This window comes from Gracilinanus agilis, chromosome 1 (assembly GCF_016433145.1).
Source record: "Gracilinanus agilis isolate LMUSP501 chromosome 1, AgileGrace, whole genome shotgun sequence".
Classification (NCBI taxonomy): Eukaryota; Metazoa; Chordata; class Mammalia; order Didelphimorphia; family Didelphidae; genus Gracilinanus; species Gracilinanus agilis.
In genome coordinates this window covers 69,228,251-69,252,101 of record NC_058130.1, presented here as the reverse complement: position 1 = coordinate 69,252,101, position 23,851 = coordinate 69,228,251, and the positions used below count along the sequence as shown (strand labels likewise).

Sequence of the window (23,851 nt, the reverse complement as noted above, 5' to 3'; positions counted from 1 at the left end):
TATATGTAATAGGTTTTGTTTCTTGCCTTCTTAGTGGATGACTGAGAGGGAGAGAGGAGGGAGATGATTTGGAACTGAAAATAAAACAAAATTTAATTAAAAAAAGAAATTCTCTCTCTCTGATGATATACATATGTTACAGTGAGGGGAAAACACTAAAAGGAGGAATCAGAAGACTAGGAGCTGAGATCTAATTTTGCCATTAGGTAACTTTAAGCAAGTCAATTAACATAGAATAATAGGAACATAGATTTAGAAGTGTAAGGGGCCTTAAAGGACATAAAGTCCAACTCTATCATTTTCCAGAGGAGGAAGCTGAGGCTGAGAGATGTGACTTTTACAGGCTCACATTAATGGAAAATGGCAGAACAAAGATTCAAACCCAAGTCCTTTGGTCCCAGAGTTTCTCTATCCATTCTATAGAAAAGGTGAATGTAGAAAGGAAGTACTGAACTTGGTGTGAGAAGAGCTAGGTTTTGGTTCTGGCCCTTCCACTGGGGTAAGTCAGTGCCTCTATAAAGTGGAGGTTGGACTAGATGATCATAGATTTTGAGTTGGAAAGATTCTGAGAAATCATCTGGTCAAATGCCACCATTTAAAGAGGAAGAAACTAAAGTCCACGGATGTGAAGTGATTTGGTTCAGGTTATAGTGGTAGTGAGGAGCAGAACTAGGATTTGAACCAATGTCCTCTGATTCCCTGTCCAACATTCTTTCCAATTGTATCATTCTGGTCTAAAATCCCTTACAGATTTGAGATTCCTTGACTCTCAAATCAGCTTCACAAGGTGATAAGGACAAGTTAAGATCTATACTTCCCACCCACCCCCCATGTTAGATTCCAAGCCCCTGACCACATGATTTAACATTCTATTTGTTTTTCCCAGCACTAGTCACCCTGACAAACTTGCCCCCTGACCTGGATCAAGAAAAGCAACTTCTGCTTGCATAAAGATCCTCACATTGAAGAAAATCAAATCAGTGAGAAGAATGGTCTTATGGCCTGATCAATGAGCTCAGTTCAAATGAAACTGAAAACACTGAAAATTAAAACCCTCTCAGAGCAAACAAGGTTTCTACAAATAAAGGTCATTTACCTGGCCCTGTGGCAGTAAGTTATTTGCCTGGTACCTTCCTATACTAATTTTCTTAATCTAAGTCTTCATCCTGAGACATTACTCTTGGTAAGTAGGAAGGCAGCCAGTCAATCAGAGATAAACATTTACTGAGCACCTACTATGTGATAACCACTGCAGACACAAAGCAAAGCAAAACAAATAAACAAAAACAAGTCTGTTCTCAAGGAGCTCACAGGCTAATGGGGAACATAAATAACTATGCATAAACAACATATAAACAGGATAAATTGACACTATCCAACAAAGAAAAGGCACTGGAACTAAGAGGGAACAGGAAAGGCTTCAAATAGAAGGTGGGATTTGACCTGTGACTTGAAGTAAGCCAGGAAAGTCAGGATGTGGAGATAAGTAGGAAGAGTATTCCACACATTGGGTAGAGCCAGAGAAAATGCCTAGATTTGGGAGATGGAGTATCTTGTTTGAAGAACAAAGAGCACATAGCTATCATGGTAATGATAGTTGTAGTAATGATAATACAGTTATAGCATAACATATTGGAGAGATTGTTGGTCCTAGAGTCAGAAAAACTTGGACTCTAGGCTTGCCTATAATATGGCAATGGAAAGAGTACTGGACTTGGAATCAGATGACCTAGTTCAAATCCTCACATTGCCACTTAGTACCTGTACAAATTACCAACTTTTAGGGCCTCCATTTCCTTATCTGTAGAATGAAGGAGTTGGATTAGCTGATTTCTAGAGTGTCTCTTAGTCCTAAACACATGATTCTATGATCTTTACATGCCAGCTACATGGCCAATTACTCCATACTTAAGAACCCAAGGCATTTTTCTAAAACTCTAAGTTAGGCATAAGTTAATGAGCTACATTGATAGAATATTTTCCAAAATGGTAATTCCCTACACTTATTAAGTTATAGCTCTTCTCCCCAACCCCCAAATGATTATATCATTATCGTACATTTCCATCAGGACTCAAGATTTCCCAAGATATTTTCTCACAATCAAAATTGAGAACTCTGTGGTGCAAGTATCAGATGCCCCATTTTACAGATGAGGAAGTTGGCTCTCACAGAGTTTAAATAACTTGATCTAGCTGGCAAGTGTCAGTGTTGGGATTCAAACACATGTTTTTACTTCTAAAACACTTTCATTCAGAACTGGAGGAATTCCATGTGAACTGGAATGACCTCCAGGAACTGATGCAGAGTGAAAGGAGGAGAACCAGGAGAATGTTGTATACAGAGAGTGATACAATGTGGTTCAATCGAACATAATGGACTTCTCTACTAGCAGCAATACAATGATCCAGAACATTTCAGAGGGACTTATGAGAAAGAATGCTACTCACATCCAGAGGAAGACTGTGGGAGTAGAAACACAGAAGAAAAACAACTGCTTGATCACATGGGTCAATGGGGATATGATTAGGGATGTAGACTCTAAATCAGTGATTCCCAAAGTGGGCGCTACCGCCCCCTGGTGGGCGCTGCAGCAATCCAGAGGGGCGGTGATGGCCACAGGTGCATTTATCTTTCCTATTAATTGCTATTAATATTTTTTAAAAAATTAACCAGGGGGCTAAGTACTATTTTTTCTGGAAAGGGGGTGGTAAGCCAAAAAATTTTGGGAACCACTGCTCTAAACAATCACCCTAGTGCAAATATCAACAATATGGAAATAGGTCTTGATCAATGACACATGTAAAACCCAGTGGAATTGTGCACTGGGCTATGGGAGAGGGGTGGGAGGAGGGAAGGGAAAGAACATGAATCATGTAACCATGGAAAAATTTTCTTAATCAATAAAAAAGAAATTGGAAAATTAAAAAAACACTTTCATTCAAAAACAACTACAATAATAGGGCAAAAATATATTAATTCCTTGATATGCATGAATCACATAAAGTTGTATGGCTCCATTGAAAAACATTAAAAAGTTGATTCATCTTCACAATCTTTCTTTAATGGTATAAAAATGTCACTTGGACTTCATAAGTATAAAAGTCTTGTATGCCTCTTGCTTTGAGAAGGCCATGATATTTATAGGTATTACCCTAACCCAGTGGTTCCCAAACTTTTTTGGCCTACCCTCCCCTTTCCAGAAAAAATATTACTTAATGCCCCCTGTCACATACTATCACCGCCCCCTTACAGTTATTTACCGCCCCCAAATGCAAGTGTGGCCATCACTGCCCCCCTGGATCTCTGCAGCACCCACCAGGGGGCAGTGGCACCCACTTTGGGAATCACTGTCTTAACTTTGAACCTTAGTTCAAAGTGAGCTGCAGATTCACTCTCTGAGACTTTGGGGTCCAAATTTTCTGAAGATGAATGAGCTTGTGTGTGTGCGTGTATACATATATACATACATATATGTATAACTATGTTTTGCTTCTTTTTTCTATTTAACAGTTCATCCTCTGATATAAAATATTGATATGTTTACAGGCATTTTGAAGTAATTAACAGTTATATAATTTTGGTATTAATGAACATCTTAGAAACTATAAAATTGTCCACAAAAGATTTGGAAAGAATCCTAACAAAAGCAAGATTAATGAAAGACATGGATAATCACCCTGAGGGAGTTATAAAATCAAAGGATGATAGATTTATAGATGTAGTGTTGGAAAGAAATTCAGGAGCTTTTTAGTTCCATCTTATTTTACAAATAAGATATTGAGGCCGGACAATTTAAGTGACTTGCCCAAAGTCACCTAGTTAATAAGAGTCAGAGATGGGATTTGAGCCCAAGTTTCCTGCCACAACAAAAATGATCCTTTCTATAATATCATGTTGCCTCCTACATGACCAACATCCTTGAAAAAAAAGAGGAAGAAGATTGATAGATATTGTTTGAGTAGATGATAAACAGATCAAAATCTACAGAAATACTTTTGGGATAAGCAAATTCTATTTCACTGAGCAACAGTAGAGGTTGATAACAGGTAGAGGACATTGGATATGCCAGATCTGACTTAAGATAATTTGACTCCATATGGAGTCTAGAAATGACTGAAACAAGGATGGAATCAAAAGTCCCACTATGGACGATATTTTCCTGAACTCAGCCAGCATATGGCAACAAAGAAGTAGTGAATAAATGACAATCATGCAGTTTTCTTGGATGGGGTAGAGGAAAGAGGGGTTTATAAAGGCAACTCGGGTCATTGCCATTAGAAATTAGAGAAGTCATCCTTAAGGAATTTGAACTTAGTAACCATTGAAGATTATGGAAACAAACTGTGCAACATATCACTATAAAAATTTAGCACCTATCAAATATCTAGAATTACATATCAGAAGCTAGTCCATCTGGCATGGACTAGCTGACCACAAATTTCCTCACTACCAATACAGACTTCAAAATACTTGGGAGAACCCAACCACATAAACCACATTGGAACTGGACCATTCTTGTAGAAAAAAACTGTTCCACACAATCACAAAGCTGTAACATTAAGTCATAAAACCTTAAGAACAACATTTTAAATCCATGTTTCTTTACAAGATACTCATATTCTTCATGCTACATGGAACAAAACAATATCCAAATATAGAGACTTAGTAGAGAAGATCAAAATCATCTGGGAACAGAATGAGATATGTATCATCCCTGTAGTCCTGTCTACTCCTGGTATTATACCCAGAATGCTTTCAGTGAGTCTATAGAAGATGGTTTATATCATAATATTTTTCCAACTACGAAGAGCAGTTATTTTTCCTACCAGTGTAATGATCTATAGAACATGAAATATAAAAGAATAATAATAGCAGGATAATGACTTGTTCTAGGACCATTTCTGCCTGAACTCTATCAGAAAAGATGAAAAGAATGAACCACTGATGTTGATGATGTACATGTGTATTGTGCTTTAAGAGTTTGCAAAATGCTTGACATACATTATTCCTTTTGATCCTAATAACAACTTGGTCAAATAGTTACAAAAGACAGACACTTTAAGGAAAGCCACACAGAAAGAACTGATAAACAGAAATAAATAAGACAGGCATATATCTGTAATATATATTTGTCAAATGATGCCTTCTCTAATGGGGGAAGGGAGGGAGGGAAGGAAAGAGTTACCTGGATATTTTAATGTAACAAATAAACAAACAAATAAATAATGAAAAAGAAAAGAAAAGCTCCATTACAAAAATCTGTGTTTATCATGTAAATAAGTTAGGATATGGTTGTTAACATTCTATATTTTTTTAAATCCTTTCCAGATGAATTTATCTAATCCATTTAAAATTGTCCCAGCTTAAAAATTTATATATTTTATATATATGCATATATATATATTGTATCTATTACCTATGTATACTGTATTTTTTCACTCTGTATGGTTTGGTGGAAAGAACTCTAGTTTGGGAGTCAGAAGACTTGGATTTGAATTATAGCTCAGCTGCCCACTGCCTTGGTGACCACTACAGAGTCTGTCATCTCTCTGACCTTCATAGGTGATCTCTGAGGTATGAGGAGATCAGATGAGATGTTCTCTCAATTCTGAGATCTGTGATCACTAAGTTCTATACCTCAATTGCTCCAGCGTCACCAGGACCAGCTTCCATTTCTGTTGCCCACCTCCCATCCTTTTTAGTTAAGCTGGCAAAGACCTGATGAGTGAGCAGTAATGAAAATGAAACAAACATCATCCCACTGCATTTCAAGAAATCTATTTCAAATTACATCCTGAATTACTGTATAGATTTCTTCTAAGATGATGATTTTAATGGTCCACTTACAGACTAAAAGAGACATGGGACCTTGACTTGGTATACAGTATGCATGAATATATCAATAGAGTATATTTTCAACTATATTAAGTGAGGGATACAATATTTAACAACTTGCATTTTGCCTCAATTTAGTGACTATCTGATTTAAAAGGAGGAAATATGTGATAATAAAGAAAGATTTGGGTCCTAGGGCCCACTCTGCCACTAATTAGCTATGGGACCATGGACAAATCTCATAATCTCTCTAGACCTTAACTTCCTTATTTGTGAAATGAGAGGTTTGATTTTCTAAGGGTCCTTGGAGCTCCAAAAGAATATGTAATTTGATAGCTCTGGATTCCATTCGATAAACTTTTATTAAATTGTTCCTATGTAGAAGGCATTATATAAGTAAAGTATATGCTAATAAATCACAGGTTTCCACTCAAATTTGGGGCCTTTGTAATGTTAGTAGTATTCTGTGAGGAGAATTCTCTTTTCTCAAGCTTCTAAAAATCACTCTGAGAATGTTTACAATAATTTAAACTTGAAATGCTAACCTTACAAGGAAGTATATTTCAACAATCTTTTAACTATGTTAAAAAAAATAGCAGAAATATCAACTTTCAAGCCATTTTAAACTATTTTTACTCCTAAGGCAAAGCTAGAAGGCAAGAGATTCAAAGCTGCTGAAACTCTGGTATTTTTTCTTTTAAAGTTCATTTTAAAAATAAAGTCTCAAAGAGAAATCAGTTTATATTGTGTTCATTTTCATTTGCCAACCTATGCTTTGTCAATGTTCTAAACTTGTATGTATTTGTATATGTGTATACGCATTTGCCTGATCTCTAAATGAACTAGATTTTCCAAGGGAAGGATGGTTTGGTGGTGTTTTTTTTTTCTTATAAAAAAAAGATTTCCTGAAAGCAGAACTTAAATCTCTCTCTTCAACTCAGACCTTCCTACAGCAAGGTCTTGGATTATTCCAATCATACTGGATGTTTCTAGAGGCCAGGGCTCATTTCTCCTTATTGAACCAGAGCCCTCCAAAGGCAGTGTGTGTGTCTCTCTCTCATCAGACCTGAACTAGTGGTTAATCATTCTTTAATTTCTTTTGTATCTTTTCTCTAATTGTCTGTTCCCAGTACCTTGTATAGAGTTCTGCACATAGAAATTACAAAATATAAAATCACAGAATTTAAAAGCTGATCTCAGAGATCATGTAGTCCAGAGGTAGGTAAACCATGGCTCACTACCTGTTTTTATACAGAACTATTCTTAGTTTCAGGGCTGACAGGCCAGATTTGACCCTTGGGCCATAGGTTCCCAAACCTTGACCTAGTTGGAACACCACATTCTGGAAATGAAAAAAGCAGAGATCCTGAAAGAGAAATCACCAGCCTAAAGAATTCCTTGAATTGATGTCAAAACTGGGCTTAGGACTCAAATCCAGGGCCTTTTCACTATAGCATCCTGTCTCACTGAACTATATCTGTGCCAATGTCAACTTTACTATGAATGATTTTTGGTTACTTTTTCAAAATTTTAAAATAACAGTGCATTGGGGAACCAAAGAAGCTACATTTTAATTTGTTTGCTTCTATTGTGCAGTACTGAAGATTTTATTCTAATCATTCATTTATTCTTACAAATATTTGCTGAATACTTCCTGTGTCCTTGGCTCATGCCCTTATAGAGTTTCTAGTTTAAGATAGAATTAAGCATGTTGTTCAGTTGTTTTCGGTTGTATATGACTCTTTGTGACCCCATTTGGGGTTTTCTTGGCAAAGATACTGGAACAACTTGCCATTTCCTTCTCCAGGTCATTTTACAGATGAAGAAACTGAGGCAAACTGGGTCAAGTGATTTGCCCAGAATCACATAGCTGGTCAGTGTCTGAAGTCAGATTTGAACTCAGGAAGATGAGTCTTCCTGACTCCATCCCCTGTGCTACTAAACTAAACACTACTAATACATAATAACTATGTTTCCCCCAACTAAACACCTACTAATACATAATAACTATGTTAGAAGTGCCATTTGAAGTCTGAGGTTGGAGAAGGGGGAATTGCTTTTTAATGTATTTAGGGAAGCTTTCTGGAGGAGATGCCTTTGAATTGGGCTTTGAAGGATGTATGAATTTCAAGAGGCAAAAGGGGAGGAAATAGAGGAGTGTGAACAAAAATGAGAGAGTATTTTGAGAATACAGCCGCATCCAGGTTGACTGAAGCATGGTAAGGAAGGGAATAGGAGATAAAGGTGGACAGGCAGATTGGTAACAGATTGTAGATAGCCTTGAATACCAAGAAAGGGAATTTAATCATAGGATTTAGATTTATACCTAAAAAATAACAAATAGAACATCTAGTCGAACCTTCTCATTTTAGAGTTGAGGAAATAGGCAACATAGGTGAAATGATTTCCCAAGATTACACTGACAGAAAATGTTAACACTATGATTTGAACTCAGTTCCTTTGGCTTCAAAACCAATGCAGAGATTCCCTGAAGCCTTTTCAGCAAAGGAATAATAGAAACAAATCCATGCATAAGAAAGGGGGATTGAAATGGGGAGAAAGGGGCAGCTAGGTGGCTTAGTGGATGGAGAGACAGGTCTGGACACAGGAGGTAAATGTGACTGCAGACACTTCCTAGTTGCCTGAACAAGTCACTTGACTCCAGTTGCCTAGCCTTTACCACTCTTCTGCCTTGGCACCAAAACTCACTATCCATTCTAACACAGAAGGCAAGAGTTTAAAAAAAAAACAAAAACAAATGAAGAGTGAAGCTATGAATATCTTTTAGGAGACTACTGAAATCAATTAAATAAATGGTAATGAGTTCCTCAATCATCGGAGAGAAACCATAACTTTTGGTAATCTGTATAAAGCAGACATGGCCACAACTTTATTAAATTTCAATTGATCAACTGAATATTTCATTAATTAGAACCGCTCTTTTGATCATAACCAATTTAACAAAAAACACAAGCAGTCTCAAAGAGAAGAGCCTATCCCTTATAAAAGAGAAGTTGTTTGGCCCTCTCCCCTCAACAACTGAGTCCATGATAAGGAAAGAAAAATACAATTTCCTTCTAATGGCTATAGCTTGTTGTCTGCTAACCTCCAGCAGTGTCCTTAGCCCTCTGGACACACTACCTGAATTCAGGAGGACAGATAAAGGAAGATGTCTAAATTATAATAATGTTTTGCTACTGATCAGAGTTGCAAGGGATGAGATGCCATTGGGGACAGGACAAAATACAAATGTCAAGGCATTATGTGGCAATTATGTGGTAGCTCTGAGATCCTCATTAGGCACAAAATAATTATCTGAATTTTAAAGACTTTGTTAACGTAAAATTATTTTTAGTATTTGCTCAGAACACTCCCTTTGAAAAGACCTTTACAAACACACAACATATTTCTCACAATTGTCTTGGAAATTATACATTGGAATCTTTATCCTTCTACTATTTCTAGTAGTAGTAGGAGGAGGAGGAGGAGAAGGAAGAGGAGGAGGAGTGATGGTGGTGCTGGTGGTGCTGGTGGTGGTGGTAGGAGGAGGAGGAGGGATTTATAAGCATCAAGTAAATAAATTCATTCTCAATTCCATGTCTTGCTAGTTTGGTACATGTATGGGTGTTTAGTATCCTTTTAGACATGACCCAAAATCTGATTTTCTCAGGGGAAACTATGAATCAGGAATGTGCCAGAGAGATTTTTAGAGAGAAGTACTCAAGATAAAGCCTGGGCTTGTAACTATAGGGAAATGGGTTCCATGCCAAGGATAGCCTGTATCCAACCACCGTGCCCCTTTGTTGGTGTGGATAATTGAAAGTTAACTATTTCCAATGCAATAATTTGAGCAATTACTAAACACCTATTGAGTGATGGCTGACACAGCATTAAGTCAGAGTGCAAGCAAGACATATCCACAAATGATTATGCTACAAGAAAAAAAGCACTGCGTGACATTTGAGGAGGGAGGGATTTTTTTTAATCTGGGAGGAAGGATTTATTGCCTTAAAGGAAAGAAGAGACATCAATGTACACAATGGGAAAGGAAATTATTCTAGACATGAGGGTTAGTGTAAAAAAAAGCCTGGGAGAAAACAGAATGAGAATGGAGGATTAGATAGGTGGAAAATAGTCTAGTTAGATTGGAACATAGATTATATAAAGGGAAATAGTAGGATATAAGACTGGAAAGATAGTTAGGGGCCAGATTGGGGGTAGTCATAAATGCCAGGATTAGTCATGTATAATTTATTTGGAAGGCAACTGGAACCCACTGAAGATGTTTCAGCACAAAAGTGACATGATCAAACTCCATTACCAGCTAAAAAGGAGGGATATTCAGTTGTTTCTTTTCTTTTAAGTGTGAGTCTCTTTACATGGTTTTCTTAAATAGTCAACCCACAGATCCATGGAGGTTTTAATCTTTCAATAGCAAATCCTGTGGGAAACTGTGAACGTAGCTGAGGGCAAGAACAGAGCCATGTGCTGGAGTTTATGAAACTTCCTATGGTTTTTATTCATCGCTGAGAGGCTAAGGTGTTGCTACATGAAGGAAGTCAATTTTCCATCCTGGGGCAAACTCTCCACTTGCTTTTGATCTTTAACAAGTTAGCCTTTGTTCTGGGAGCCTGCATTCCTTGCTGAGAGATGAGCCAGGTTCTTGTGTCTTTCACTGCAGTCTTTCACCCCCAACCACTCTTCCTAAGGAAACAAAGCACTATGGAACCTGTTTCCAGCAGGCATTCTATGATATAAATCTTGATTTAAAGACATTTTCTTTGAACCAAACAAAATTCCCATTTTCATTGGATAAATAGAATATATTCTGAGGGTAATGCCTACCCTGATTTTTTGGCTTTGTTTTGTCAGTAGTCTAATTTCCCATTCTTTGATTAGCTAACTTCTGACAAAGAAAAAATATTCTCTCTATATTAAGATGCTTTATGTACTATAACAGAAGGGAGCAGGTATTATAATTTGAAGACAATAAAATTCAACAAATGCTGCTGAGAGGATGACATTTTGATATGTCTGAGGTCTCTGCTTATAATGTGCATTTACATTCAACAAAGACTGACCTGTCAACCTTAAAAAGAACAAAAAAATATTTTGATCCAGTTTCTAAGACCAGGGACTTTCCTTAGGGTTAAGTAGTTAGAAATTATGTTCTCTCCTTCCTCAGTATATACTGCTTAAGAGATCGATTTTCTATTTTGAGGCCAAAAGGACACTATTTTTAATTTTTAAAATTCCATTTTCTTGTTTATTCTTGGGTAAGATTCCCCTCATGTCTACAACTTTCTTCCAGAAGCTTCCGTACCTCCCATTTCTCCTGAACTTGCAGAGGAAAATTAAACAATCATTTGGATTTTCTAATTTTCCAGTGGAACAAAGCATTGACTTTGAAAAAGATCAGAGGAGAGGACTTCTGGGAAAATTGTGAAGTAAGTACCCAGTTCCTCTTAGCCTTGTCATCAAAGGTCACAAGAATACAGAAAAACAACATTTCTAGAAATGAGAAGAGAAATAAATTTTATCTAAAAGACAATTATCCAATTCAAGGGGAAAAAAACCCTGATATATTAGATGAAGAGTCAGGTTTGCCACTAACTTAGCTATATGGTTTTGAAAAAATTACTTTACCTCTCCTGGCCTTGACTTCCTCATTTGTAACATGAAGGAGTTTGACTAGATTATCTGAAATCATGGTCTTGAAATTTGGAAAAGTAAATTAGTATGCTGTCAGGAGGGAAAAAAAAAAAAACAAAAACCTGAATCTGGTTTCAAAGGAAGTGAGACTGAATCTCAGCTCTGCTATTAAGTAACAATATTGTCCTGGAAAGTAATTTAACCTCTTGGGACCACGATTTTATTTCTAAATGAGAAAGTTGACCTAATGGTCTCAATGAGTCTCTCTTCAAATCTTTAAACCTATAATTCCAATTATTTGGACCAACAGGACAACCACTCCTGGATGTCAGGATGGGGAGCCACTAACCTTTCCTTCCTTATCCCAAACTCCCATTGTTGAATTCTCACTAGATATTGAATGCCCTCTCTCAGATGGTTGCTTACCTTCTTCCTCTCTTGTGCTAGAGGTATCTTAAAGTCTCTTACATTTCTCTTGGTTAGGGACCATATATCTCTTGCCATTGCTTCCCAAGATCCTTAAGGCTCAGCCATCTCCTCAGCTATTTTTCCTATACGGACCTAAAAGCCACATGATCTTTCCATCTGCCATGAATTGAACCATTCTTTATCTGTAATCTCCTCCATTTAGAGTGTGACCTCCCTGAAAGTAAGGGTTATCTTACTTTTCTATTAGTATCCCCTAGCCCTTAGCATAGTCTTTGGAGTGTAGTGAGCACATCCATTTTAATATACATTTTCTGTAAAACAAAGAAAAGCAAGGGACAATACATACTTAAGTAATTAAAAATGCTGAAGGACAAGCTCAGACAAAAGAAATGTAATTTAATCTTAGAATCCTAGGAAATAATGAAAAAACCCACAAAATCAAACATAGTGTAGAAAAAAGTAATTGTGCCACTGCAAGTAGGAAGAGGGAGAATCAGTACAAAGAATTCTCCACAACAAACACAAAATGGGAAAGTAAGACCAAAAGAAGTAAAATGACAAAGAAACAACTTTCAAGAGAACTAAAGAAGTAGAAGCAATGAGTAGCATGGCAGGAAAAAACAAGCAGCCTAGCAGATTGATTCAAAAGAGTCAACCTAAAAATCAACGACTTTCTAGTAAGCATTGAAAAAGAAAAGACCTGCAATGCAATGCTATTTTGAAAAAAAATAATGAAAGAAAAATTCTCAGAATTAACAAGTAAAAGCAACATCTTCAATCAGAAAAGAATTCACAGTGTGCCAGCAAGGAGAATCTCCATTTCAAATCTCCAAGGTATATAATACTCAAATGTGAAAGCTTATAGAAAAGGAGGAAAAAATAAGCATGGAAGCCTCAAGAATGAAGAAAGAAATAGTATATAAAAAATCATTCATTTGGATTTCATTATGCTTCTCAGAATAATACAAAAAACAAAAAAGCATGGAAGAATGGCATAATTAACATGTGCTTAGATACTAGAACCTAGTTTCCAACTAACTAAAGAAGCTTTTTCAAAAGCCAAGTAGAGTGCTTGCTTCGGCAGCACATATACTAAAATTGGAATGATACAGAGAAGATTAGCATGGCCCCTGCGCAAGGATGACACGCAAATTCGTGAAGCGTTCCAAAACTGCTGGGAAAAAAAAAAGCCAAGTAGAACTTAAAAGCAAATAAGGTTTCAAAGAATTTATTGACAAAACACCTACCTGATATACAGAAACCTAAATAAATTCTTTTAATTAAACATAAAGAAATATCATCAGATATAAGTAAAGACATTTATTAAGAAGAAAGAAAATCTAAGGACTGTCACTGAGTACTCCTGAGATTATGATGTAAGCTATCAACACTTTTCATTTAAAAAAAAATAAATACACCATTACATTAGTTAAAATAAGTCATGTTATAGTGAATTTAAAAATATTAATAGTAAGAGTGAAGATATGAGCCTTAAGACTTAGTATGGTAGAGAGTGAGCTCAGCTCATAATTCAGAACTAGATTTGAATTCTTTCCTTTGACACATTAAGGGGCATCTTCTTTAACCTCTCAGCTGATAATAATACTAATAAATTGGAAATAATATAAATCACCAATAGCTAAAATAATTGTGGTATGTTATTTAAACAGATTACTATATCTTTATTAAGATAATAATGGTAGTTGGCATTTATTAAGCAATTTATGATCCAAAAGGCATGTTATAACATTTGAATGAAAAAATGAGGAACATAAAGAAATATGAAAAATGTCAAAATTCTGGAATTTGTGATTTCATCACTGTTAAGTATTCTTTCCATAAGTATCTGCTGTCACCCATTCATGCTTGCTCAACCTTTGTGGTTTTATTTAAATTAGATTTAGTAATAAAAGTGGGTTTAGTAGAATGCTGTCCCTCTGTATTGCTATTATATTACTAAATCTGGTTTTATGTTTCCTAATGACATCCACACTCTGGTATGGAAAGGTATGAAATAACACAAAGTGAAGAAAGCAGAATTAGAAGAGCAGTATATAAACTTTAATTATGATAAAAATGTTTCCACTGATGGGTATGTAAATAGTTTAATTCAAAAGATATTCTGATTTAGGATTTGGGTTTTAAAAGATTATTACAAAAATGAATAATATGGAAATCGTTTTTGAGTGATAATATATGTATAATACAGTGTAATTGCTTGTCAACTCTGGGAGGGGGAGGGAAGAAGGAAGGGAGACAACATGAATCATGTAACCATGCAAAAAATTTTAAAATAAAACAAAAAAATAATAAAATTTTAAAAAGTGATATTGTAAGAATCACTGAGATTTTACTATTTATACATTAAGGGATTTTCTATAATAAGTGATTCTGGGTGAATATTCAATTATTTTTGGTAAAGAAAAATTTAAGGTTAAAGTTGATTTTTAAAATTAGTTATAGTCTACTGAGTTGGGAATTCTGAAGGTGTCTTGCTTTGCATAAAAAAAATTGAAGAGGGATAGGATATCACATTATTTTAAGGGCCATTTCCTGAAAAAGGGATTAGTCTTATTTAGAATAAGCAATTATTCTTTGATTAGGCAAAGGCAAATACCAGGACCCAGTAGAAATTACAGACTAAATTCAATTGGAGAAACTTTCAAAACAAAACAGGGAAATGATGTGATATATGTTGCCTTAAGAAGTATTGGGTTCCCTACCATGAGAGGTGCTCCTGCAGGGCTGAGATGATCATGGTGAGGAGGGAGGAAAACAGTTAGAAAGCAGAAAAAGAATCTATTCTAATCAATTCAACAAGTAGTTATTGAGTATTCACTGTACACTAGATGATTTGAAAAAAACCAACAACACAAGATAGTCTCTGTTATAAGACAAAATGAAAGAAAAATTCTGACCCTCAGGTAGACTGTGTTATATAGTAGGAATTGGAATTTTGTAGAAGAGATCCCTGCTTCAGGTATGGCTGGACTATTCTTTTTGGTCATTAAGCTGTATCTGACTCTTTGTAACCCTGTGGACTATACATCCAAGGAATTTTCTTGGCAAAGATCCTGAAGTAGTTTGCCATTTCCTTTTCCAGTGGATTAAAGAAAGCAGAGGTTAAGTGACTTGCCCAGGGTCACACAACTAGTAAATGTCTAAGATCATATTTGAAATTCAGGTCTTCCTGACTCCAGGCTCAGGACTCTATCGACTGAACCACCACCTAGCTGCCTTCTTTGGCTGAACTAGACAATCTCATAGAATCAGATAGTAAATGGGGCTTAAAGGTGTTTTATTTTGAAGAAGAGAAAACTGAGGTTCCGATTCTCAGTGGATAAAAGATTAAGTGACTTGCCTAACTCCCCACAACTAGTCATTTGACAGAACTGGGATTTGACCTCAGGTCCTCTGACTCTGGGGCTTTCTAGCTCCCCATGTTGCACAAAGTCTTAGATCTAATGATGTGATGATGCTTTAGTCTCTCTGCCAATATCCCACACAGACCCCCTTAGAGCAGAGACTCCTCCTTGGCAGTGCTAACTGAACTGTCTGCATTTCTTCCTGTCCTTTTTTTTTTTTTCCTAAAGGATTCCAGTGGGCTTAATAAACACCAATCACTTCCCCCTCCATTTAAGAACAGCGGCCTTGACCTTGGGGAGAGATTACAGCAGCTGTTAAGCAGCAATATTTCCCTGCTTAGGACAGGGAGAGAAGAGAAAAATCTATACACAATACAACTGAAATTGCAAGGGCGATTGGGTAAGCAAAATATCCCTCCCCAAACTGAAGGCTCTCTGGCATGCCACAGACAACTTCCACAGTTCTTAACACACCTCACTTGGGAACTTCAAAGAGAATACAAAACCAAATGTGACTTTCCTGAGGGAGGGGGAGCAGTGGAACCTTAGAACCCTCAGAGAACAAAGGAAAGAGAAACAGGGCAGGAGAAATAACAGCTCACAGACATGGAGTACTTCACACAATCCTGGGAAGTGAAGAGTGTAAGGATTACTGTCCCCATTAAATAGATGCAAAGAATTGTGCAAGAGGGGTCAAGCTAAGCCATACCAAGAAGTATTTATTAAGCACTTGTGTGGACCAGGCACTGTGGGAATTTTGACAATACAAAGAAAGGCAAAACCAGTCCCTACCCTCAAGGGGCTTCCTATCTAACCAAGGAAGACAACGTGCAAACAATCTCACACACACACACACACACACACACACACACACACAAGATATATGCAAGGTCAACTGGAGATAAATTGGAAGATGACAGTGAATCAGATTATGTTCGGTAAACAACCCTATTCTTTCAATGAACTCAAGATTCTCTATTGAACAATGGATGCCATTTTTAACAGAATTTTTTTCCAGTGATATTTGCTGGTCGTAAGTCATGGAATACTACTATCTCTCAAGAACTGAAGTTGAGGATCACCTACAAGGCCTTGCAGAGGGAACATGGTGAATGTGAACATATATTACTAATGCAGAACTGTACAGGAAAGGTGGTGGAAATGAAGTCATCAAGGAAATGTATTGCCTGGGGAAAATGGGTCAATCAAGGAGCAAGAGTGTGGAATAACCAATGGGCCACCATGGTGGTACGTCAAGAGAATGAGAAGATAGCTCAATATATTGGATAAAACTCAAAAGTGAATTGATGAGATCGTATGAACAAGAATCACAGAGGATGAGTAGGCATAGATGGAATTTATCTGAATGGAGGTACCTCCATTGATGAAGTAAATTGGGCTCAAAAAATCATCTGACTCCAAGCCTCATGATCTTTCCATGGTACTCTATAAGGCAGCAAGTCATAGGGGATAGGACATTGGATTTGAAGTCAAGACCCAGATGGAAATTCTCCCATAGATAGTGTGACTCTATGAAGGTAATTTTACCTTTCTGGGACTCAATTTCCTCATCCATAAAACAAGAATTCTAAAATCTCTTCCAGTTCTAAATCAATGACTCCAATTTTGCATTGCCTCTACTAACACAGAAAGAAAAATATAGCAGTGACAGGGAAGAAACAGAGGAGATGGCAGCATTCTGACTAGACAATTTGTTTCTGAGGAAAGAATATAACATTCTACCCTTTGTGCCCATTCTAAAGCCATGGAACTCTTGGGATGGTAGGTGCAATTTTTGTGTTATTCCAAATCCCTCAGCTATGCATACCTTCACTTGGCTCACCATTATGACTGAAAGACAGGAAAAAGGACAAAGAGAAGAATGAATGAAAGGAATGCCAATCTGCCTTACTAACCATATACTTTTGTATATTTCTTTTATTTAGCACCCCCTTTACTAAGGTCATGCAAGCCTCAGTCAATCCAGAATCCATATTCTCCAAAATCCATATTCAGAAATCCATATTCTACAGCATGGTATAATGGTTAGAGGGAGAACTTTAGAGTGAAGAAGATGTGGGTTTGAATTTTGCCTCTGACATGTACTGGCTCTTGGCAAATCTATTGACTGATCAGTGGTCCAGACATCTCCAAATGACTCTAAGTTGTAGGCTAGGATCTGATCTGAATTCATAGAAGAAGTTTCCATACCAGGAGTTCCCTATACCAATGAAATAAACTGAAAATAGCTGTAGAAAGAATATTCCCTAGGAAACCTGCTCAAAACCACTCATTATGTGAACATGGGAAAATTTGCTATTCCAATGACAAGTATTCACATCTGTACATCACGATCTTTAACCCAAACATCTGTTTTGTCAAATTTGTGAAACCAAATTTCAAACAAGGTATTAATTATTTTAAAAAGTTTTCTGCATGCTCAGCAGCAAAGATTGCTCACGTGGCAGGTGTAGAGAAGGCAACTTGCCAGCATCAGTAGAGAGACCTAAACAGACAGAAATATTAGCTTAAGCTCTCAGCCAAGAAGGATGGTCCACCTGTGGCTCAGGTACATGAAAGCCCCAAAATGTGCACACACACACACACATAATTTAGAAGGACAAGACACGGTTTAGAACACCAAACTTTATGGAAAGAATACAATGGACACCTAGGAGGAATAGTGAGTAGAGTGTTAGGCCTAGAGTCAGGGAAGAGTTGAGTTCAAATTAGCCTTAGATACTTACTAGGTGTGTGATCCCATGCAAGTCACGTAACTCTGCCTTGGTTTCGTCATCTGGGTACAGCTAGGTGACTCAGTTGATGGAAAGCCAGTCCTAGAGATGAGAGGTCCTAGGTTCAAACCTGGCCTCAGATGCTTCCTAAATACAAGCACTGGGCAAGTCATTTAACCCCCATTGCCTAGCCCTTACTACTCTTCTGCCTTGGAACCAATACATGGCATTGGTTCTAAGATGGGAGGTAAAGGTTTTTTTTAAGTAGGAGAAGGAAGGAAGGAAGGAAGGAAGGAAGGAGGGAGGGAGGGAGGGAGGGAAGGAAGGGACTCAGAGTCATAGATATTTGAGTTCAAGTTGAAACTGAAATTAACTGTGTGACTCTTGGGCAAATCATTGGGTATCTCAATATTCTCATCTGTAAAATGGAATAATAATTTCTTTCCTCCAATTTATATTAAGGTTATGAGAAAATCACTTTGCAAATCATAAAGTACTATGAAAATGTGAGCTAAAATTATATTATAAGGAAGTTAGCAAAGGAGAAAATTTTAAGAAAGTTAGTTAAAGGATGCCTGGCATAGAGTGATTGGCATTTAATTTTTAAAACTGAAAGTGTAGCAGGTTATTAATTAATTCTTAATTAACTAACAAATATTCTGCTACAAAAGGGACCTTAGAGATTACCTTGCCCATTGATATCATTTTAGGAAGCAGATGAAGGAAGGAGAGGAAGGAGAGGTCCAGTCTATAAAATCATTTACCCCAAGTCCCACAGATGGTAACAGCTAAGATCAGCAAAAAATAAGCTCTCCTGTTTAAGTTTCGGGATTCAGCAGTTTATCTAATGGATATAGTGTGAATGAGATGAAAATCAACAAGTGTTTATGCTAAGCAAGACATCACAGAAATGAAGTCAGGCATCAATATGTCTCAGAATTAACCTTCACCTGTCACTTTAAATTTATGAAGCAACTAGAGCAGAGGAACCATTTTGATTATCATAACAACCATAGGAGGAAGTGAATATAAGCATTATCACCCCATTTTATAGGTGAGTTCATTGAGGTTCAAAAACATGAAACAACTTAATACACTACTGCCAAGAACTAGAAACAGAACTCAATACTTGGTCTTTTTTTTTTTAATATTTTATTTTTTTAGAAAGATGTTCCATGGTTACATGATTCTTGTTTTTACTTTCCCCTTCACCCCCCTTTAAACCCCCTCCATATCCAACGTGCATTTCCACTGGTTTTAACATGTGTGATCAAGACTTATTTACATATTATCGATAGTTGCATTTGTGAAGTCATTTAGTGTCACATCCCCAATCATGTTCGCATCCACCCATGTGTTCAAGTGGTTGTTTTTCTTCTGTGTTTCTACTCCTGCAGTTCTTCCTCTGAATGTGGGTAGCATTCTTTTCCATAAATCCCCCAGAATTGTCCTGTGTCACTGCATTGCTGCTAGTACAGAAGTCCCTTATATACTATTTTACCACAGTGTATCAGCCTCTGTGTACAATGATCTCCTGGTTCTGCTCCTTTCACTCTGCATCAATTCCTGGAGGTCTTTCCACTTCACATGGAATTTCCTCCAGTTTATTATTTCTTTGAGCACAATAGTATTCTATCACCAACATATACCACAATTTGTTCAGCCATTCCCCAACTGAAGGGGATTCGTTTGTTTTCCAGTTTTTTGCCACCACAAAAAGCACGGCTATATAAACAGACTTGCAAGAAAATATTTATAGCTGTGCTTTTTGTGGTGGCAAAAAACTGGAAAAGGAGGGTGTGTCCTTCAATTGGGGAATGGCTGAACAAACTGTGGTATATGTGGGTGATGGAATACTATTGTGCTAAAAGGAATAATAAACTGGAGGAGTTCCAGGCGAACTGGAGAGACCTCCAGGAACTGATGCAGAGCGAAAGGAGCAGAGCCAGAAGAACATTGTACACAGAGACTAATATACTGTGGTAAAATCGAATGTAATGGGCTTCTGTACCAGCAGCAATGCAATGACCCAGGACAGCTCTGAGGGATTTATGGTAAAGAACGCTACCTACATTCAGAGGAAGAACTGCTGGAGAAGAAACATATAAGAAAAACAACTACTTGAACGCATGGGTCAGGGTGGACATGATTAAGGATGTGGACTCAAAACTACCACACCAATGCAACTACCAACAATTTGGAAATAGGTCTTGATCAAGGACACATGACAAAACCAGTGGAAATGTGCGTCAGCCATGGGTCGGGGAGTGCGGGGGGTGAAGGGGAAAGTAGGAGCATGAATCATGTAACCATGTTAAAAATGAATATTAATAAATGTTTAAATTTAAAAAAAAAGCACGGCTATAAATATTTTTGTACAAGTCTGTTTATCTATGATCTCTTTGGGGTACAAACACAGCAATGCTATGGCTGGATCAAAGGGTAGGCAGTCTTTTAGCGATTTTTGGGCATAGTTCCAAATTGCCATTCAGAATGGTTGGATCAGTTCACAACTCCACCAGCAATGCATTAATGTCCCAATTCTGACACATCCCCTCCAACATTCATTATTCTCTCCTGTCATTTTAGACAATCTGCTAGGTGTGAGGTGATACCTCAGAGTTGTTTTGATTTACATTTCTCTAATTATTAGAGATTAGAACACTTTCTCATGTGCTTATTGATAGTTTTGATTTCTTTATCTGAAAATTGCCTATTCATGTCCCTTGCCAATTTTTCAATTGGGGAATGGCTTGATTTTTTTTATACAATTGAGTTAGCTCCTTGTATATTTGAGTAATTAGACCTCTGTCAGAATTTTTTGTTATAAAGATTTTTTCCCAGTCTGTTGTTTCCCTTCTGATTTTGGTTGCATTGTTTTTGTTTGTACAAAACCTTTTTAATTTAATATGATCAAAATTATTTATTTTAGATTTTGTAATTTTTTCTAACTTGCTTGGGTTTAAAATTTCCCCTTTCCCATGGATCTGACAGGTATACTATTCTATGTTCACCTAATTTTCTTATAGTTTCCTTCTTTATATTCAGGTCATTCACCCATTCTGAATTTATTTTGGTGTAGGGTGTGAGATGTTGATCTAAGCCTAATCTCTCCCATATTGTTTTCCAATTTTCCCAAAAGTTTTTGTCAAATAGTGGATTTTTGTCCCAAAAGTTGGGCTCTTTGGGTTTATCATAGACAGTCTTGCTGACATCGCTTACCCCAAGTCTATTCCACTGATCCTCCCTTCTGTCTCTTCACCAGTACCATATTGTTTTGATGAATGCTGCTTTATTGTATAGTTTAATATCTGGTACTGCTTGGCCACCTTCCTTCATGTTTTTTTTCATTATTTCCCTTGATATACTTGATCTTTTGTTCTTCCAAATGAAGTGCAGAATCACATCTGCAAAGAGTGATAGCTTAGTCTCCTCATTGCCTATTTTAATACCTTCAATTTCTTTTTCTTCTCTAATTGCTACTGCAAGTGTTTCTAATACAATGTTAAATAATAGAGGTGATAATGGGCATCCTTGTTTCACACCTGATCTTATTGGAAAGGCTTCTAATTTATCCCCATTGCATATGATGCTTGTTGATGGTTTAGATATATACTGTTTATTATTTTAGGAAAGGTCCTTCTATTCCTGTAATTTCTAGTGTTTTCAATAGGAATGGATGTTGTATTTTGTCAAAGGCTTTTTCAGCATCTATTGAGATAATCATGAGGTTTTTGGTGGTTTGTTTGTTGATATGGTCAATTATGTGAATGGTTTTCCTGATGTTGAACCATCCTTGCATTCCTGGTATAAATCCCACCTGATCATAATGAATAACCCTCATGATCACTTGCTGTAATCTTTTTGTTAGTATTCTGTTTAAGATTTTTGCATCTATGTTCATTAAGGAGATTGATCTGTAGTTTTCTTTCTCTGTTTTTTTATCTACCTGACTTTGGGATTAGTACCATATTTGTATCATAAAAGGAATTTGGTAGAACTCCTTCTTTGCTTATGTCAAATAGTTTGTATAGTATTGGAATTAGTTGTTCTTTGAAGGTTTGATAGAATTCACTGGTGAATCCATCAGGCCCTGGGGATTTTTTCTTAGGGAGTTCTTTGATGGCTTGTTCAATTTCTTTTGCTGATATGGGATTATTTAAGTATTCTATTCCTTCTACTGTTAATCTAGGCAATTTATATTTTTGTAAATATTCACCCATCTCACCTAGATTGCTATATTTATTGCCATATAATTGCTCAAAGTAGTTTTTAATGATTGCCTTGATTTCCTCTTCATTAGAGGTGAAGTCTCCCTTTTCATCTTTCATACTGATGATTTTGGTTTTTATCTTTCATTTTTTTAATTAGATTGACCAGTATTTTGTGAACTTTGTTTTTTCAAAGCACCAGCTTCTAGTCTTATTTATTAATTCAATAGTTCTTTTACTTTCAATTTTATTGATTTCTCCTTTAATTTTTGTAATCTCTAATTGGGTCTTAAGCTGGGGATTTTTAATTTGTTCCCTTTCTAGTTTTTTAAATTTGCATGTCCAGTTCATTGACCTTTGCCCTCTCTAATTTGTTAACATATACACTCAAGGATATAAATTTCCCCATGAGTACTGCATTAGCTGCATCCCACAGAGTTTGGTAGGATGTCTCATCACTGTCATTCTCTTCAATGAAATTATTGATTGTTTCTATGATTTCTTCTTTAACTAACTGGTTTTAGAGAATAATATTATTTAATTTCCAATTAGTTTTTGATTTTCCTGACCAGGTGCCCTTACTTATTATTATTTTTATTGCATTATGATCTGAGAAGGTTACATTTATTATTTCTTCTCTTTTGCATTTCTTTGCGATGTTTCTATGCCCTATTACATGGTCAATCTTTGTGAATGTACCATGTGTAGCTGAAAAGAAGATGTATTCCTTTTTGTCCCTATTTATTTTTCTCCACATATCTATTAATTCTAATTTTTCTAGGATTTCATTCACCTCTCTTATCTCTTTCGTATTTATTTTTTGGTTTGATTTATCTAGATCTGAAAAAGGAATATTTATATTTCCCTCTAGTATGGTTTTACTATCTATTTCCTTCTTGAGGTCAGCCAGTTTCTCCTTTAGGAATTTGAAGGCTATACCATTTGGTGCATACATATTGAGTACTGTTATTTCCTCATTGTCTATACTGCCTTTTATCAGGAGGTAATTACCTTCCCTGTCTCTTTTAATCATATCTATTTTTACTTTGGCTTTGTCAAAAATCATGATCACCGGGGCATCTGGGTAGCTCAGTGGATTGAGAGCCAGGCCTAGAGACAGGAGGTCCTAGGTTCAAATCCGGCCTCAGAGACTTCCCAGCTGTGTGACCCTGGGCAAGTCACTTGACCCCCCATTGCCTACCCTTACCACTCTTCCACCTATAAGTCAATACACAGAAGTTAAGGGTTTAAAAAAAAAATCATGATCACCACTCCTGCCTTCTTTTTCTCGTTTGAAGCCCAAAAGATTTTGCTCCAGCCCTTTACCTTAAACCTGTATATGTCCACCCACCTCATATGTGTTTCTTGTAGACAACATATGGTAGGATTTTGGTTTCTAATCCACTCTGCTATTTGCTTCTGTTTTATGGGTGAGTTCATCCCATTCACATTCAGAGTTATAATTATCAGTGGTGTATTCCCCAACATTTTGGAATCCTCTCCTAGTTCTAACCCTTCTTCTTACGCTATTTCCTTTTAAACCAGTGGTTTGTTTTAGACCAGTCTCCCTTGTCCCTTACTTTGGTTTACTTCCCTTTCCACACCCTCCCTTATTATTCCCCT

General features: G+C 36.6%; 1 protein-coding gene and 1 non-coding gene across 2 annotated transcripts in view; one reads left to right on the top strand and one right to left on the bottom strand.

Annotated features, from left to right (window-relative positions):
* XYLB (xylulokinase) overlaps positions 1-23,851 on the bottom strand; it is a 254,081-nt gene that overhangs the window by 57,648 nt on the left and 172,582 nt on the right. The gene's annotated exons all lie outside the window — the stretch shown is intronic.
* On the top strand, positions 12,986-13,092 carry LOC123232651. Its single transcript, XR_006505179.1, has one exon. It is a non-coding gene; the product is annotated as a U6 spliceosomal RNA (small nuclear RNA).